The sequence below is a fragment of the Acinonyx jubatus genome, chromosome B2, assembly GCF_027475565.1.
Source record: "Acinonyx jubatus isolate Ajub_Pintada_27869175 chromosome B2, VMU_Ajub_asm_v1.0, whole genome shotgun sequence".
NCBI lineage: Eukaryota > Metazoa > Chordata > Mammalia > Carnivora > Felidae > Acinonyx > Acinonyx jubatus.
Genome location: NC_069385.1, coordinates 118,947,925 through 118,965,431, shown reverse-complemented (window position 1 = coordinate 118,965,431; position 17,507 = coordinate 118,947,925).

Genomic DNA, 17,507 nt, shown 5'->3' with positions numbered 1-17,507 from the left:
TGAGGCAGGAGGGAAGGGAGTTTCAGGAGATAAGCTGACCAAAGTAAAGCCATTTTGGATTTTAGGCTGACCTTTAACCTAAAAGTCAGCAGGTCATAAAAAGAGTCGCAAGACATGACTCGTAGAAAACTACAAGACCCCACTCCTTCTGGTAGTAAAAGCCACATAGATTGGACATTCTTGAAATCACTCCCTATGGGTAATTCTATAACCCTAAGACCATGGAAAAACTAACTGCCCAATGGAAATGATATACCCAAAGTTAAAAAGTAAGCCTCTTCTCTGTATGATTAGCTAATTTAAAAAAACATATAAAACCCTTTGTTAGAAGCAAAAAGGGGTCCTCTTCCTTACCTGGGAGGAGAAACTACTACTTTGTTTATAAAGTGTCTCCTTTTTTCACTTCTATACTTAATAAATCTTGATCCATTTCTCTAAATGGCTTACTCTTGAATTCTTTCTTGGGCAAAGCCAAGAACCCTCTGAAGCGCTCCCTCTTGGGGCCTTGGCCGGTTTGGCATCACCAACACTGAGTTTTATCTTTAATCATCTGATTTGTGTGCTTCTTTGTGTTACTAAGCTGGGCCCCAAGCTCCACAAACACAAGGACTTTGTGTTCCTTTGTTTAGGACCCTGCTCTATGTATCTTTTCATCTGGCTGTTGACTTTTTTCTTTTATCTTACCCTTTAGTTAACTGGTAAATGTCTGTAAGTGTGTCTCTGAATTCTATATGCTGAGGTAGCAAATTAATCAAACATGAGGAGGAGGTCATTGTAGCTGGTGAGTCTGTAGCTGTCTGTAGCTGGTGGGTCAGGAGCACAGGTAACAGTCTAGGCTTACGACTGTGGGGATAGGGAGCACTCTTCTAGGACTGAACCCTGAACCTATAGAATCTGATGCGATCCTTGGGTAGGTAATGTCAGAATTAAGTGTGGGGGAACACCCCACATTGGAATTGGGTCCAGGAACCCTAAAAGAGGAATTGATTTAAGCCTCTTCTCTTCAAACATTGCAGTGGGTTGAAACATTGCCTATATGTTGCAGTGAGTTATATTTGGAAGTCTTGGAAGAAGTCATGCCATTTAAATTCCCTACTTTCCGTTATACTATATTTTCATTAATTTAATGAAATTGTTTCATTATTTGTTTAATATTCTTTGCTTAATACTTGTGAATTCCACCTGTTAGTATTTTGTTTTTGTTTGCTTTTGACAAGGAATTTTTTTAATGTTTATTTATTTCTAAGACAGAGAGAGATCGAGCATGAGTGGGGGAGGGGCAGAGAGAGAGAGGGAGACACAGAATCTGAAGCAAACTCCAGGCTCTGAGCTGCCAGCACACAGCCCAATGCAGGGCTTGAACTCACAAACCATGAGATCATGACCCTAGCCGAAGTCAATCGCCCAACAAATTGAGCCACCTAGGCGCCCCGCTTTTGGCAAGGAATTTAAACTAAATTTAGAACAGTATTTCTTTTAAAATATGCAATCCATTAATTGATGTGGTTTATTGGGTTCTTGTCCATTATTTTTATCTAAACTCTCCTATATCAATTTGTCTTTTGGGGGAAAGATTATTTTTATTTTGGGTTATTTGTTTACTTAATTACTGCATTTAAGTTTCCCCACAAACTGACAATACCCTCCAAAAATGGTGATTAATGGAAGGAGAATACAGATTTTTAAAAAATATTGAGATATGCAAAGCTGGGTTTTGTAACAGGCTGATTAAGCAAAAATCCTTCATGTACTTGATTGCCCTAAAATTGCTTTAATTAAGAAATGTAAGAGGTTTTGGAGGTTCCTTTGGTAGTTTATAAAATACCAACACATCCATCTAAATATCTCTCTAAAATACATCTTCAGGTTGAGTTTCAATATCTCAGTTCATTATAATATAGAGTCTTCCACCCTTGCTACAATGGTATAACAAGAAAATATATGTAGGTGTGTGGTTTGATCACATTTGTCATTAAAAAAACCTCAACTTTGTAGTTAATTTTTTTGTTTTGTTTTAGGTTTCTTAAAATATTCTTAGTGTAGGAGGGAAGAAAGAAGAAAGAAGTTTATATTGCCAGTGGTGGATATTGGTAGCATTCAGGGAGAAAAAAAAAATCCTTACTATAAAATATTATAGAATACAGAGATAAATAAAAAGCCAGCTTACTCTTGCTTCTCCTATATTAGTCAACATAAGCCAGAAACAAGTGAATGTCTTTGGTTGATTGGAAGAAATCCAAATTCTTTATAGTACATTTGTCTGGGCCTTTAGTTCCTTTATAGAATGAATGATAATAGTAGTTAATTTATATTGACCACTTTCTAGTCCCCTGGCAGTATTCTTAGAATTTTTTAATTCAAAGAGTACTCCTATCTTACTAATATTGTCTCTTTTTTTTTTTTTTTTTTGTTTTTTGTTTTTGACAGAGACAGAACACCAGTAGGGAGGGGCAGAGAGAGAGGGAGACACAGAACCTGAAGCAGGCTCCAGGCTCTGAACTATCCTCACAGAGTCCAATGCAGGGCTAGAACCCATAAACTATGAGACCATGACCTGAGCTGAAGTCGGACACTTAACTGAGCCACCCAGGTGCCCCTCACCTCATTTTTATCACCAAAATCACACAGCCAAAATCCCACCAGAATTTGAAAATCAAGCAACCTAGTTCCAGAGCAAACCCCTCTCTGCATTATGTTGTCTCCTCCTCAGAGTTCCATGCTGGCAATGTATTACTAGAGCTCTAAATATCTTTCTTTAAACTTTACTTCCTTGACTTTTTTCATTCACTTTATTACTCCAATTTTCTTCATTTTCTCTTACACTGGCTTTGCCATTCTTTAAGGCAGAAGAGGACTATTATCCTAGCTCAGTAACAGACCAAATAAGTGACAGATCTGGTACTGGAGTCTAGGTTTGTTTGACTCCACAACATCCTATCTCATTCTAAGTTGTACAAAAGTAATAAGAAAAAACAAGTGTCCTTTGCATGTCTGCCATGATTCAGATATTCAGATGCTGCAGATGTGCAGTGAGTAGAGCAAGGCTTTGCTTCTCTTAAGGACTCAGCAGTTGACTTGTCACATTAACAAACAGTTATATTTGTGTCAGAAGTTTTACAGGATTACTGAGGAGGAAGCGATACTCATTCTCTTTGATCTCAAGTCTCTCTACAGAATCATTGGGATCTTCATTTATGAAAGAAACCTGGTAATGGCTTAATGTCTTTATTGAAATCAGCATGGTGCAGTGGGAAAAATATGGACTAATAGATTCAAGTCCTAAATTTCAAAGACAAAGCTATAATAATAATGGAAGAAATTGTGTGAAATATTTCATGACCTTGAAGGTAGGGAAGGACTTTTTAATATTCTCAAAGCAAAAAACTGCATGTGAACAACTGAATAAATATAAATTAATTATTTATTTTATGAAAGGATCATAGATAAATTTCAAAGACATATGATAGACCACGAAAAGGTATTTGTAGTGTCTAAAAATCACAAAGGATTATTAACTAGATTATACAATGAATCCCTGAAAATCCACGAGAGTCAGGAAACTCAATAGAAAAAGAAATAACATGAATAAAAAAAATTCACAAAAGAAAAACAGATATATGCAGAGATATTTGACATCTCCAGTAATAATGGAAATAATGTTGAAAGTATAAAGTATCTCTTTGATACTGAACAGTGTGGTAGCACTTGGAAAATACTAAGTGTTGAGGATTTGGACGAAAGGTTAATATTGGCTGTCTTCTATTAATCTCATTTCCTTCTATGGCCTTTGAGCTTGTTCCCTTTCCCTGGAATACTTTATCGCTAGGTGTTTTCATGACTTTGTTTAGGTCTCAGGTCAAATGTAGCCTCTTCATGCCAAGTCAAGATAAATTAACTCCAATCATATTTTAAAGTAAAGGATTGTATTTGTTGTATGTATTTATTCTTTTAGTTAATCAGTGCCTACAACTTTCCTTTCAATAGCTTCCAAAATTCTGATTAATGGGAGAGTAACTAAGAATGCAAGATAAGAATTTTAAGAATTTTGAAAAAAAATAATTTTGAGGTTTTCAGAGCTGGATATCTTCATGTACTTAGGTATCATAAACCACTCAAATTGAAGGAAAAGAAATTGAAATTACTGATAAAGTCTATATCAGTCTCTAAGATAAATAAATAAACAGTGTGATTTGATAGGAGATTAAGACTCATATTATTATTCTATGAGTTGTTTCAATGCCTAATATTTGAAGATCCTTTAATTTTCATACCTAATACTGTAGATGAGCAGAGAAAAGCCAAAGCAGTGTTTGGCTGTATTTATTTATTTTTATCGGTGAGTTTTAAAATTTCCTACAAATTAATAGGATTGTGACTATGGAAGAGAGAAAGTGTGAGTGAAGAGTTAATCACTCCTACCTTAGCATTTTCTCCTTTGGCTTCTGGGACACCACTCTCTACAGAGACCATATGTTCTCGCTCACTGGCTGCTTCTTCTGGTCTCCTTTGCTGTCTGTTCTTTTAGTTCTCAATTTTTGTGTTAGAAGGCTTCAGGACTTAGTTCTCTCTCTTCTCTACCTACACTAACATCCTAGATATTCTCATCTTGGTCATAAGGGTTTAAATACCATTTGTATGCTGACAAATTCCAAATTTTTCTCTTTGGCCTAGATTTCTTTCTTGAATTAAATAATAGAAAAATGAACTCACCTGTAGATTTTACAACTTTTCCTAAAATAAAAGACAAGGAGATGAATGTGGTTGGGTTTACCTCTGAGGACACTAAAGATCTTAGTATTGGTTTTTCCTAAGTTCTAAAGTACTATCTGTACTCTAATATATTTGTTTTTTCCTGAGCTCTAATGGTAATCATAATTACCATTATCATAATGTCTAATTATATGGCAGACATTGTTCCAACTATTTCTTGTCATTTAACTGATTTAATCCTATAGATATGGAACTATTATTACCCCAATTTTCTACAGCAAAAAACTGATCATGGAAAGATTAGATAGTCTAATTTATGACACAATTTTGCACAGTTGATAATTGGTAGTGACCCACATCACCTCTGTTGTTTAGTTCTTATGTTATTTGCACACTGTTAACATGGATTTTCACTTAGGCTTATTTCTTTTGTTATTTCTTTCCACCTTTACTTTCAAATCATAATCACAAAATGTACTGATTTTGGCTGCTAGGCCAAATAACCATTCCTAGGACACTGCTGAAATAAACATATTACTCCTTCCCTATACCTTGTGCCCTTCCCCACTGGACTTTTCACTCTCTAAAAATTCAGGTCAAAACAGAAGTCTCAAAGTTTTATAAATATAAATAAAAAGAGCAAGTGCAGAAAAGGGTCTTAGAGTATTTGAGAACACTATAAATGAGATTAAAAATACTCACCAGGGGAGGGGTGCCTGGATGGCTCAGCCCGTTAAGCGATTGACCCTTGATTTCAGCTCAGGTCATAATCTCATGCTTCTTGAGATGAAGCCCATGATGGGCTCTGCACTGACAGAATGGAGCCTGCTTGGGATTCTCTCTGTCCTCCCCTCTACCCCCCTCAAAAATAAATAAATTAAAAAAATTACTTACCAGGGGAAGGAGAAGTCATGCCTAAAAATAGCACAGTGAAAAAATTTACACAATAATAATCCAGTTTAATAACACAATTCCTAGTTATTTTTTTCTAGAGAAACATTACAAATGTTGTTACTTTCTTAAGGTAGAGCACAAACTCCCAAGTCACAGATTTGGGGCAAATGCACTGGAGTTTTAGCATTCTCTGCTTTCCTGTGAGAATAGCTCTAATTCTTTGATTTCTGTCAACATTCAATTACAAACCCCCCCAGGGGATTGGGATGGGACATTCCATTACAGTTTTTTACTTATCTCTGAGCTCTAAGCTCCCTTTAAGGAAATTACTTACAAATATCTAATATATCCATTCTTCTTACTATTTATCTTTGTCATTTTCCAGCTATATCTTCATTTTTCTTTCTGTCACCGAATAGTTTTGGTATAAAATGTCAATTTAACAATTTAACATTGGTCTGTTAAAGCAATGGAAATTTTACTTTCTGGGAAATCAGTAACAAAATGAGAGAATTTTACATATTATGAAATCTGAGCCTCTGGTCATGTAGAGCCATAGCCTCAGACTTTATGAGAGACTGAAATATATAAGAAATAAATAGGGAAAAACGTCTTACTTTTAAATTCTGAAATTCTTTCTTTGTGAAGAAAACACAGATATGCAAGTAAGCGTGCATGCAATGTATTTGTATTGGGTTCACTGGATTAACAATCTCTTCTTCTAATATTGTCCTAGGAGGAACATATTAAGTGCCTTTATAAGAAGACACACCAGACTATGCTCTCTCTTTCTCTGCCTTGTGATGACATAGTGAGAAGGCAATCATCTGCAAGCAAGGAAGAGGGCCCTTTTTGGAACTCCACTATGCTGGGACCCTGATTTTAGACTTCCTGCCTCTAGAACTATGAGAAAATAAATTTCTGTTGTTTAAATTGCTGAGTCTAGGGTATTTTGCTGTGCAACCCTAGCTGACAAAGATAGGAGGGGTTGGTAGAAGGAGATTATTCTGTCCTTCAATTTCTTCCCCACCTGTTTCTAGAGAAAATCTTTCTGGAACAGGTACAATTCTCAGTGTATAAAATTGCCTTCCTTTGTCTTCATTCCATTTGTTTTCTTGAATTCTTTTTCATCCCTTCTACATCATTTATATCTCTAAGATGTCATCTTTCCATGCTAATGTCCAACCTCAAATACATTTTCCAGAATGGAAAGTCTTGTTTGTCAGTGATATAAAAATTTTTAATTGTTTCCCAAGGACAATGTTACTTCATACTATTCTTCCTGTTAAAAATTGTCATTGATATAGGAAAATTTTAAGTAATGGTGGGAAACAGAAAAAAAGAAGTATCAAGATTTTCAAAGACTGGAAATGATAACCCTCAGGTATTAGGAAGATTGGGGAATGTTATAGAGATGAAATAGCCAAGGAACCAATGAATTATAATGTTATTCCTTCTAAAATAGAAACACAAATATTTCAGTGTGATTCATGTATAACATATTAGTTTGTATTGACAGTCTTCCCCTTCATTCAGGCATTCATTTATCCTTCAATGAATATTCATTTATCTTTCAGTGAATATTCATTCAGGATGTTCTGGGCACTGTGCAAGGCACTGAGTGTGTTGCAAGAAACAAAATCAACACTGCCTATGTTCATAGAGATTATAGATCCAGGGCAAGGTATTAGAAATAGAATCCTTTGAGAAGTACAGTGGTTTTTCCTTTGTTTCATGCAGATTTTGAAGAATGATCAAAGGACACAATCTCCCTTGTTTCATTTTCCTCTCAGCTGCTATGGCAAGGTGAGCAACTTTTCTTTTTCTATGAGTGCAATTCAGAATAAAGTATTTTTCCATTTAATGTTTGAATTGGAAAATAAAACACATATCCTGAAAAGTGCATGAACTGTAAATGTATACATTAACAAGTACAAAATAAACATATATATTAATATCATCTAGGTTAAAAAATATTATTTTGCCCGCATCCTCTCTTCCCACCACTATGTATCATAACTCCTTTCCTCTACCCTGAGGTAACTGTTTTCTTGGTTTTTTTTAATGATATTCTTGCTGTTTAATGTTATCACCTAGTTGCAACCTCTAAGCAATATAGCTTAAGTTTGGCTTATTTAGGAAGTTACATAAATTGAATCATACTGGATATATTCTTTTGTGTTATGCTTCCTATGAGCCACATTATGTCCTTATGATTCATTTGTATTGTTTTATTGCTCTAGAGAGTTTATTGTATGCTTATGCCACAATGTTTATTTATTTTATTATTAGTTGACATTGGGATTGTTTTTGGTTTTTGACTATTATGACTAGTGCTGCTCTGCACATTTTTGTACGTTTTCCACACATGCATGAATTTCTCTGTAGCATTTTTCTGAATGGAATTACTAGGTTGTTAAATATATGTATCTTCAACTAGATAATGACAAACCATCCTCCAAAATGGTTATACCAATTTACATTTACTGTTAAAACTGTGGGTTCCCATTACTCCATCTCCTTGCTAGCAGGTTGATCATACTTTAACATTTTTGCCAATCTGGCGAGTAGATACTTACATTTTATTGTAATTTTAAATTGACATTTCCTTGATTATTTATGAAATTAGACACATTTTAATATATTTTTTTGGCTATTTTATCAATAAAATTATTGTATATTTTATTATTTTGCAAAGTGTGTGCTATATATCCTATCAATATAATTTGTTAAACACACACACACACACACACATATGAACATGCACACAGAGCCAGCTGTTACCAATTTGCTAGCGTGCATTGACCTAAAGCAATTAAGACTCATATCAGAAATGAATAAATATTTTACTTTTCCATATCCTTGCCAAAACTTGACATTATCCAGCTTTCTAATTCTTGACTAGTTACTATCTTTAAATGATATCTTAATTTTTTCCCCCTCTTTGGGTGAATTTTTCTTAAGTTATTATTTTTAAGTAGCTTTCGTTTTACATAAGAGTTATAAAGATATTACAGACAGTGGATTTTACCCAGCTTCCCCTAATGCTAACATCTTTTTGTTCTTCTAGACCATAAATTGGTCTTCTTTTTGAAATACCTGTTCAAGAATATTTTTTCTATTGGGCTATCCATCTTCTGGTAATTGGTTTGTAGGAATTCTTTATTTTTTAATTTTTTATTTTTTTAAATTTATTTTTAAAAATTTACATCCAAGTTAGTTAGCATATAGTGCAATAATGATTTCAGGAATAGAATCCAGTGATTCATCCCCTACATATAACACCCAGTGCTCATCCCAACTAGTCCCTCCTTAATGTCCATCCCCCATTTAGACCAGTCCCCACCCCAAACCCCTCCAGCAACCCTCAGTTTGTTCTCTGTATTTGTCTTAGGTTTTCTCCCCCTCCCAGTTTTTATATCATTTTTGCTTCCCTTCCCTTATGTTCATCTGTTTTGTATCTTAAATTACACATATGAATGAATCATATGATATTTGTCTTTCTCTGACTGACTAATTTCACTTTGCATAATACACTCTAGTTCCAACCATGGTGTTGCAAATGGCAAGATATCATTCTTTTTGATTGCCAAGTAATCTTCCATTGTATATATATACCTCTTCTTTATCCATTCATCCATCATTTGACGGACATTTGGGCTCTTTCCATACTTCTGTCAATAGCTCTGCTATAAACATTGGGGTGCGTGTGCCCTTCAAAACAGCACATCTATGTACTTTGGATAAATACCTAGTAGTGCAATTGCTGGGATGTAGGGTAGTTTTAGCTTTAATATCTTGAGGAAACTCCATATGGTTTTTCAGAGTGGCTGCACCAGTTTGCATTCCAACAGTGCAAAAGGGTTCCCTTTTCTCTATATCCTGACTGATATCTATTATTTCCTGAGTTGTTAATTTTAGACATTCTGAGCAGTGTGAAGTGGTATCTCATTGTGGTTTTGATTTGTATTTCCCTGATGATGAGTGATGTTGAGCATTTCTTCATGAGTCTGTTAGGCATCTGGATGTCTTCTTTGGAGAAGTGTCTATTCATGTCTTTTTCCCATTTCTTCACTGGATTATGCCAAAAAACTTTGGGCATTGAGTCTGATAAGTTTTTTATAGATTTTGGATACTAACCCTTTATCTGATATGTCATTTGCAAATATCTTCTCTCATTCTGTCGGTTGCCTTTTAGTTTTGCTGATTGTTTCCTTCTCTGTGCAGAAGCTTTTTATTTTGATGAGGTCCCAGTAGTTCATTTTTGCTTTTGTTTTCCTTGCCTGCAGAGACATGTTGGGTAAGAAGTTGCTGTGGCCAAGATCAAAGAGGTTTTTGCCTGCTTTCTCCTCAAGGATTTTGATGGCTTCCTGTCTTACATTGAGGTCTTTCATCCATTTTGAGTTTATTTTTGTGTATGATGTAAGAAAGTGGTCCAGGGTCATTCTTCTGCATGTCGCTGTCCAGTTTTCCCAGCACCACTTGCTGAAGAGACTGTCTTTATTCCATCGGACATTCTTTCCTGCTTTGTCAAATATTAGTTGGCCATATGTTTGTGGGGACATTTCTCGGTTCTCTATTCTGTTCCATTGATCTAAGTGTCTGTTTTTGTGTCAGTACCATACTGTCTTGATGATAATAGCTTTGTAATACACAATTCCGGAATTATGAGGCCTCCCTCCAGCTTTGGCTTTCTCTTTCAGTATTGCTTTGGCTATTTGGGGTCTTTTCTGGTTCCATACAAATTTTAGGATTGTTTGTTCTAGCTCTGCAAAGAATGCTGGTGTTATTTTGATAGGGACTGCTTTGAATATGTAGATTGCTTTGGGTAGAATTGACATTTTAACAATATTTGTTCTTCCAATCCATGAACATGGAATACTTTACATTTTTTTGTGTCTTCTTCAGTTTCTTTCATGAGATTTCTATAGTTTTAAGTGTATAGATTTTTCATTTCCTTGGTTAGGTTTATTCCTAGGTATTTTATGGGTTTTGGTGCAATTGTAAATGGGATTGATTTCTTGATTTCTCTTTCTGAGGCTTCATTATTGGTGTATAGAAATGCAACTGACTTCTGTGAATTAACTTTACATCCTGTGACTTTACTGAATGCATGGATCAGTTCTAGCAGTTTGTGTGTGTGTGTGTGTGTGTGTGTGTGTGCGTGTGTAACTTTTTGGGTTTTTCACATAGAGTATCATGTCATCTGTGAAGAGTGAAAGTTTGACTTCTTCCTTGATGATTTGGGTGCCTTTTATTTTTTGTGTGTGTGTTGTCTGAGTGCTAAGCCTAGGACTTCCGACGCTATGTTGAGTAACAGTGGTGAGAATGGACATTCTTGTTGTGTTCCTGACCTTAGGGGGAAAACTCAGTTTTTCCCCATTGAGGGTGATATTAGTGGTGGGTCTTTCATGTATGGCTCTTATGATCTTGAGGTATGCTCCTTCTATTCCTACTTTCTTGAGGGTTTTTATCAAGAAAGATGCTGTATTTTTTCACATGCTTTTTCTGCATCTTTTGAGAGGAACATGTGGTTCTTGTCCTTTCTTTTATTAATGTAAGGTATCACATTGATTGATTTGTGGATATTGAATGAGCCCTGCATCCCAGGTATAAATCCCACTTGATTGTGGTGAATAATTATTTTAATGTATTGTTGGATCTGGCTGGCTAGTATCTTGTTGAGAATTTTTGCATCCATGTTCATCAAGGAACTTGGTCTTTAGTTATCCTTTTTAGTGGGGTCTTTGTTTTTGGAATCAAGATAATGCTGCCCTCATAGAATGAGTTTGGAAGTTTTCCTTCCATTTCTATTTTTGGGAAAATATTAGAAAGAATAGGTGTTAACTCTTTAAATCTTTGGTAGAATTCCCCTGGAAAGCCACCCAGCTCTGGACTCTTGTTTGTTATGAGACTTGATTACTAATTCAATTTCTTTACTGGTTATGGGTCTGTTCAAATTTTCTATTTCTTCCTATTTCAGTTTTGGCAGTTTATGTGTTTCTAGGAATTTGCCCACTTCTTCCAGATTGCCCAATTTATTGTCATGTAATTGCTCATAATATTCTCTTATTATTGTTTGTATTTCTGCAGTGTTGGTTGTGCTCTCTTCTTTAATTCTTGATTTTATTTGGGTCCTTTCCCTTTTCTTTTTGATCAAACTGGCTAGGGGTTTATCAATTCTGTTAATTCTTTCAAAGAATCAGCTCCTGGTTTCATCAATCTATTCTATTTTTTTTGATTTTGAGATCATTGATTTCTGCTCTAATCTTTATTATTTTCCATCTTCTGCTGGTTTGGGGCTTTCTTTGCTATTCCTTTTCCAGCTCTTTAAGGTATAAGGTTAGGTTTTGTGTTTGAGACTTTCTTCCTTCTGTAGGAACACCTTGATTGCTATATACTTCCCTCTTATGACTGCTTTTGCTGTATTCCAGAGATTTGGGGCTGTCGTGTTATCATTTTCATTGACTTCTGTGTACTTTTTAACTTTCTCTTTAATTTCTTGGTTAACCTATTCATTCCTTAGTAGGGTGTTCTTTAATCTCCAGGTATTCATGATCTTTCCAAAGTTTTTTTGTGGTTGATTTCGAGTTTCAAAGCATTGTGGTCTGAAAATATGCATGGTATGATCTTGATTTTTTTGTATTTGTTGAGGGCTGATTTGTGTTCCAGTATGTGATCTAATCTGGAAAATGCTACATGTGCACTCGAGAAAAATGTGTATTCTGCTGCTTTAGGATGAAATGTTCTGAATATATTTGTTAAGTCCATCCAGTCCAGTGTGTCATTCAAAGTCATTGTTTCCTTGTTGATTTTCTGTTTAGCTGATCTCTCCATTGGTGTAGGTGGGGTGTTTAAGTTCCCTATTATTATGGTATTATTATCAATCAGTTTCTGTATATTTGTGATTAATTGCTTTATATATTTGAGTGCTTCACATTAGAGGCGTAAATGTTCAAAATTGTTAGAACTTCTTGATGGATAGACCCCTTAATTTTGACAAAATGCCCTATCATCTCTTGTTAGTTTTTATTTTAAAATCTAATTTGTCTGATATAAGTATGGCTACTCCGGCTTTCTTTTGGCGACCATTACAATGATAGATGGTTCTCTATCCCCTTACTTTCAGTCTGAAATTTTCTTTAGTCTAAAATGAGTCTCTTGTGAAATGGGTTTCTAAAATCATGTTTTATTATCCATTCTGATACCCTATGTCTTTTGATTGGAGCATTTAGTTAATTGACATTTCTAGTGTGTACTGAAAGATATGAATTTATTGCTATTGTGTTGCCTGTAGAGTTGGAGTTTCTGGTGGTGTTCTCTGGTCCTTTCTAGTCTTTGTTGATTTTGGCTTTTTTGTTTTGTTTCATCTTTTCTCCCCTCAGAGAATCCCCCTTAAAATTTCTTGCAGAGCTGGTTTAGTGGTCATGGACTCCTTTAGTTTTTGTTTGTCTGGGAAACTCTTTATCTGTCCTATTTTAAATGACAGCCTTCCTGGATTAAGAATTCTTGGCTGCATATTTTTCCAATTCAGCACACTGAATATATCCTGCCATTGTTTTCTGGTCTGCCAAGTTTCTGTGAATAGGTATGCTGTGAACCTGATCTATCTTCCCTTATATGTTGAGGATTTTTTCCCCTTGTTTTTTTCATATATCTTTCCTTGTTTGTGTATTTTGTGAATTTGACTATGATATGCCTTGGTGATGGTCAGTCTTCACTGAATCTAATGGGAGTTCTCTGTGCTTCTTGGATTTTGATATCTGTGTCTTTCCCCAGATTAGGAAAGTTTTCTGCTATAATTTGCTCACGTAAACCTTCTACCATGTTGTCTTTCTCTTCATCTTCTGGGACTCCTAGGATTCAGATATTATTCCTTTTTAATAAGTCATTGAGTTCTCTAATTCTTGTATTGTGCTCTTTTGCCTTAGTTTCCCTCTGTTATTCCTGTTTCATTGTTCTTCAAAATTTTGTCATCTTTATCACTGATTTGCTGCTCTTCGTCATCCATCCTTGCTGCTGTGGCACTATTCAAAATTGCATCTCGGTTATAGCATTTTTAATTTCATCCTGACTAGATTTTACTTCTTTCATATCCTCTGAAAAGGGTTTTGTGCTTTTTTCAACCCCAGCTAGTATTATTATTGTGATTCTAAGGCGTAGTTCAGACATCTTGCTTATATCTGTGTTGATTAACCTGCTGGCTGTCATTTCTTCCTGTTCTTTCTTTTGGGGTGAATTTCTTCATTTTGTCATTTTGCAGGAAGAAAAATAACTAATAAAATAAAAATAAAAATTAAAAAAATTAAAAACAACACACAAAAAATCAAATAAAGAAAGCTAGATCCTAGGTGTGTTTTGGTCTGATTGTTGAATGAAACTTGGTAGAATAGAGAAAAAAGGGAAAGAAGAAGAAAAAAAGTAAGAAAAAGTTTAAAATTAAAAAAATTATACAATAAAAAAGAATAAAATGAAATGAAGAAAGTGAAATAGAATAAAAACATTTACAAAAATAAAAAAATAGTAAAAAGAAATTTAAAAAATGGACAATAAAAATAAAATTTTCTCTTTCTGTATCCAAGAAAAAGGAAAGAGGGAAAAAATTTAAACAAAAGCAAAAAAAGAAAGAAACAAACAAACAAATGAATAGATGGACCAGCAAACAGAATGAAATCCAAAAGAAATTACATCCAGTTTCCCCTAGAAGTCAAACTATGAAGCACTTTATAGTTCACTAAGTAGGCAGAGAGATGTGTGGTGGTCCTCTAGGGCATGTGCTTGGTGGGTACAGTTGGGCAGGACTTGGTGTGATGGCTTCGTTTTCCACCAGTAAGCTGCTTAGCTTACTGAGGTGGATCAGTGTGGCACATGTGCACTTGCGCATGTTTGTGCATGCACAGGAGAGGTGAAAATGGCTTCACTCAGCTTCCCAGTCTCTGGCACAGGAACTCAGCTCTCACTTACCTGTAATCAAGCACCTCTCTTTGTTTCCAGCTTCCATGCACTCCCTGTTTCTACACTGCATCCAAGCCATCAGCCTGCTAGGCGTCACCTCTCTCCTGAATTTTATCTCACATAGGGTTGTATTTCCAAACCCATAACTTCTGAGAACTTTGTGGCTTGGACCTGCTCTGACCCTCTGGGGAGGGTCTCACTGAGACCCTGGGTACTGGCTTGCCCCAGAGAACATTACTGTGATGGTGTTCATGAGATTGCACTGTAGCAGAGGTTCAGAGATCGTGGCGTCCTTTGTGAGCGTTTCCACTCTTTTTCTCTCCTGCTACTTTTGGGGGAGTACCTTTTTTGTACTCTGCTGGTGTGCCACACTCTCCCCACCTTTCTCTGTCCTGTCTCCACAAAAATAGCTCCCCACCCTCTGCGGCTTCTCTCTCCCCCAGTTCACCTCTCCACACTGTGTACCTGCTGAGTTCTGTGGCTTAAGTTATGCAGATTGTGGTGTTAATCCTCAGTACAATGTCCTAGGTGTACAAAATGGTTTGGTGCTGATCTAGCTGCATTCAGGGATGAGAGAAGCCAAGAACTTCATGCTGCTCCACCATCTTGGCCCTTCCAAATTGTTTTCTTTCTGTGGGAATTCTTCATATTCTGATACTAGTCTTAAAATGTTTTTTATTTTTTTATGTGTTGTAAATATGCTTTTCTACTTAATGTTGCCTTTTCACTTCGTGGCATTTGATGAACAAATGTTCTTGATTATGAATCCCTCCCACATGTATCACATTATTTTCTTATAGTAAGTAGGTTTTGAGTGTTTTTAAAGAAATCTTTTTGTACTCCAAGTTCATGATGATTATTTCTATATTATTTTCTAAAAACTATTTTTTGTCTTTCATATTTATATGTAATTCACTGGAACTGAAGTTTGATGTGAGGTAGGGATATACTTTCTTCCTTTCTTTTCTGTATGGTTATCTACTTGTCACAAAGTCATTTATGAAAAAGACTTTATCCACTGTTCTGCAGGGAAGTTTTGTCATATGTCAACATTTGTGAACGTTTACGATTTTGTGAACATGATGTGAACATTTGTGTAATGCATTTCTGAGTTTCTCAAATTTCTTTATCATTCTGTTCATCTTGGTATTTGTTAACATAGCCTTACAGAACGAGTTGGGTCTATACCCTCTTTTTCTATTTTCAAGAAAACTCCATGTAGGATTTGAAGTATTTTTTCTTTGAATATTTGGTAGAACTCACCAGAGAAGTCATCTGGTTATGGAGAAAGATTTTTTTGATTACTGATTCCACATCAATTCATATTTTTAATTTTTTTCTTTATTCATTTTCATAAATTACTGTCCTAGGATTTCAGGGATTATAGTAATAAAGGAATTGGTTTATGGGATTTGTGACAAAGTATGTTACATTTATTTTCTGAAATTCTTAAAATCTGCCCTTTAAAACATATCTACCCAGGTAGATATGTTTGATATTTGGTTTTCTCTCTTTCTTCTTATTTAAAAAATATGTAAGCTCATGTGATCATTTTCCCTAGGTACTCATCATTTTCACTGATTCATATAATTTGTCTCAGTTGGAACAAGTCCAGAGAAGCAGTTTTTAAACTTCTCCTACTGGAAAACTATCCTCAGTTTATTTTTTGCAAACTCTACTTTTTCAGTTTTCTTCCCTACCACTTCTTTTACTGTTTATCAACACCACCACCACCACCATGTTATTACTTTTTTTAATTTCTTTTCTCTATGCTGTTTTTAAATTATTATCTGTTAATCTGAAGTATCATAAGCATATCCAACCTTCTTTTTCCTTCCTCATAATGTTGCCCAGCCTTTCAACAACCTATAGTTACTGTGCATAAGATGTATTTGTTCTTTTCAAAGTTTTATTTAAACTTTATTTTCCTTTATCTCTGCCTGGATTCTGACCCCATCTTATTTCCTTAAGTACTTTTGTATATGTTTCTTCTTAGTAAAAAATTCTAATTTATTATTGACAAGTCAGTTGACTTAATTATCAATGTATTCTTTCTGGAAATCAGTGGACTTAAATATCAAAGGTGTTTTTAATAACTCATTAAAATGCTTAGTTTTTGCACAGTTATGAATGAAAATAGCCAGTGTGACTAAAATCCTTTACCACACATTTGTACTTTATAGTTATTAAATAGTAAAATAACTTACCAGTAGGTGGTGCATTTTTTTCTGAAACACAACACAAAAATATGTTTTTAGTTAATCTTTATATATACATCATAATGTCTATCAATAATTTTTTCTAAGATGCACTTTGAAAATGACACTAACAAGGTGCCAAAATATTTGCATCATTTGACTTGAAGCTGTTGACCAGATAAGAGTCCTTGATGTATTAATAGACATACAGTTCAAAGATTGGAAATGACCTTGAGGAACCCAAATGTTGTTTTCTCCCCTGTGTAGTATCTGTACCAAGTGATAAGTCTATGCATGAGATCTAAATGAAGGCATATAATTCCCCTTAGCCATGACTTTCTATCCTTAAATAGAGCTGAGAGATATAAAATTAATATATATACATTTAAAATTCTTCCATTTAAGTTTATGCATATGTTTTATTTATGTTTATGTTTTGCTCTGGCAAAAACTCTTTCATGCTCGACTGTTTTTATTTTTAATTCTTACTTTTCTCTTTTCCTATTCAGTCATTTTATTTCTTCTTCTATTCTTTTTTTTAATGGTTATTTATTTTTGAGAGAGAGAGAGAGTGAATGGAAGAAGGGCAGAGAGAGAGGAAGACACAGAATCTGAAGCAGTCTCCAGGCTCTGAGCTACAAGTACAGAGCCTGATGCAGGGATCAAACCCACAAACTGTGAGATCATGACCTGAGCTGAAATTGGCCACTCAACCAACTGAGCCACCCAGGTACCCCCATCTTCCTCTCC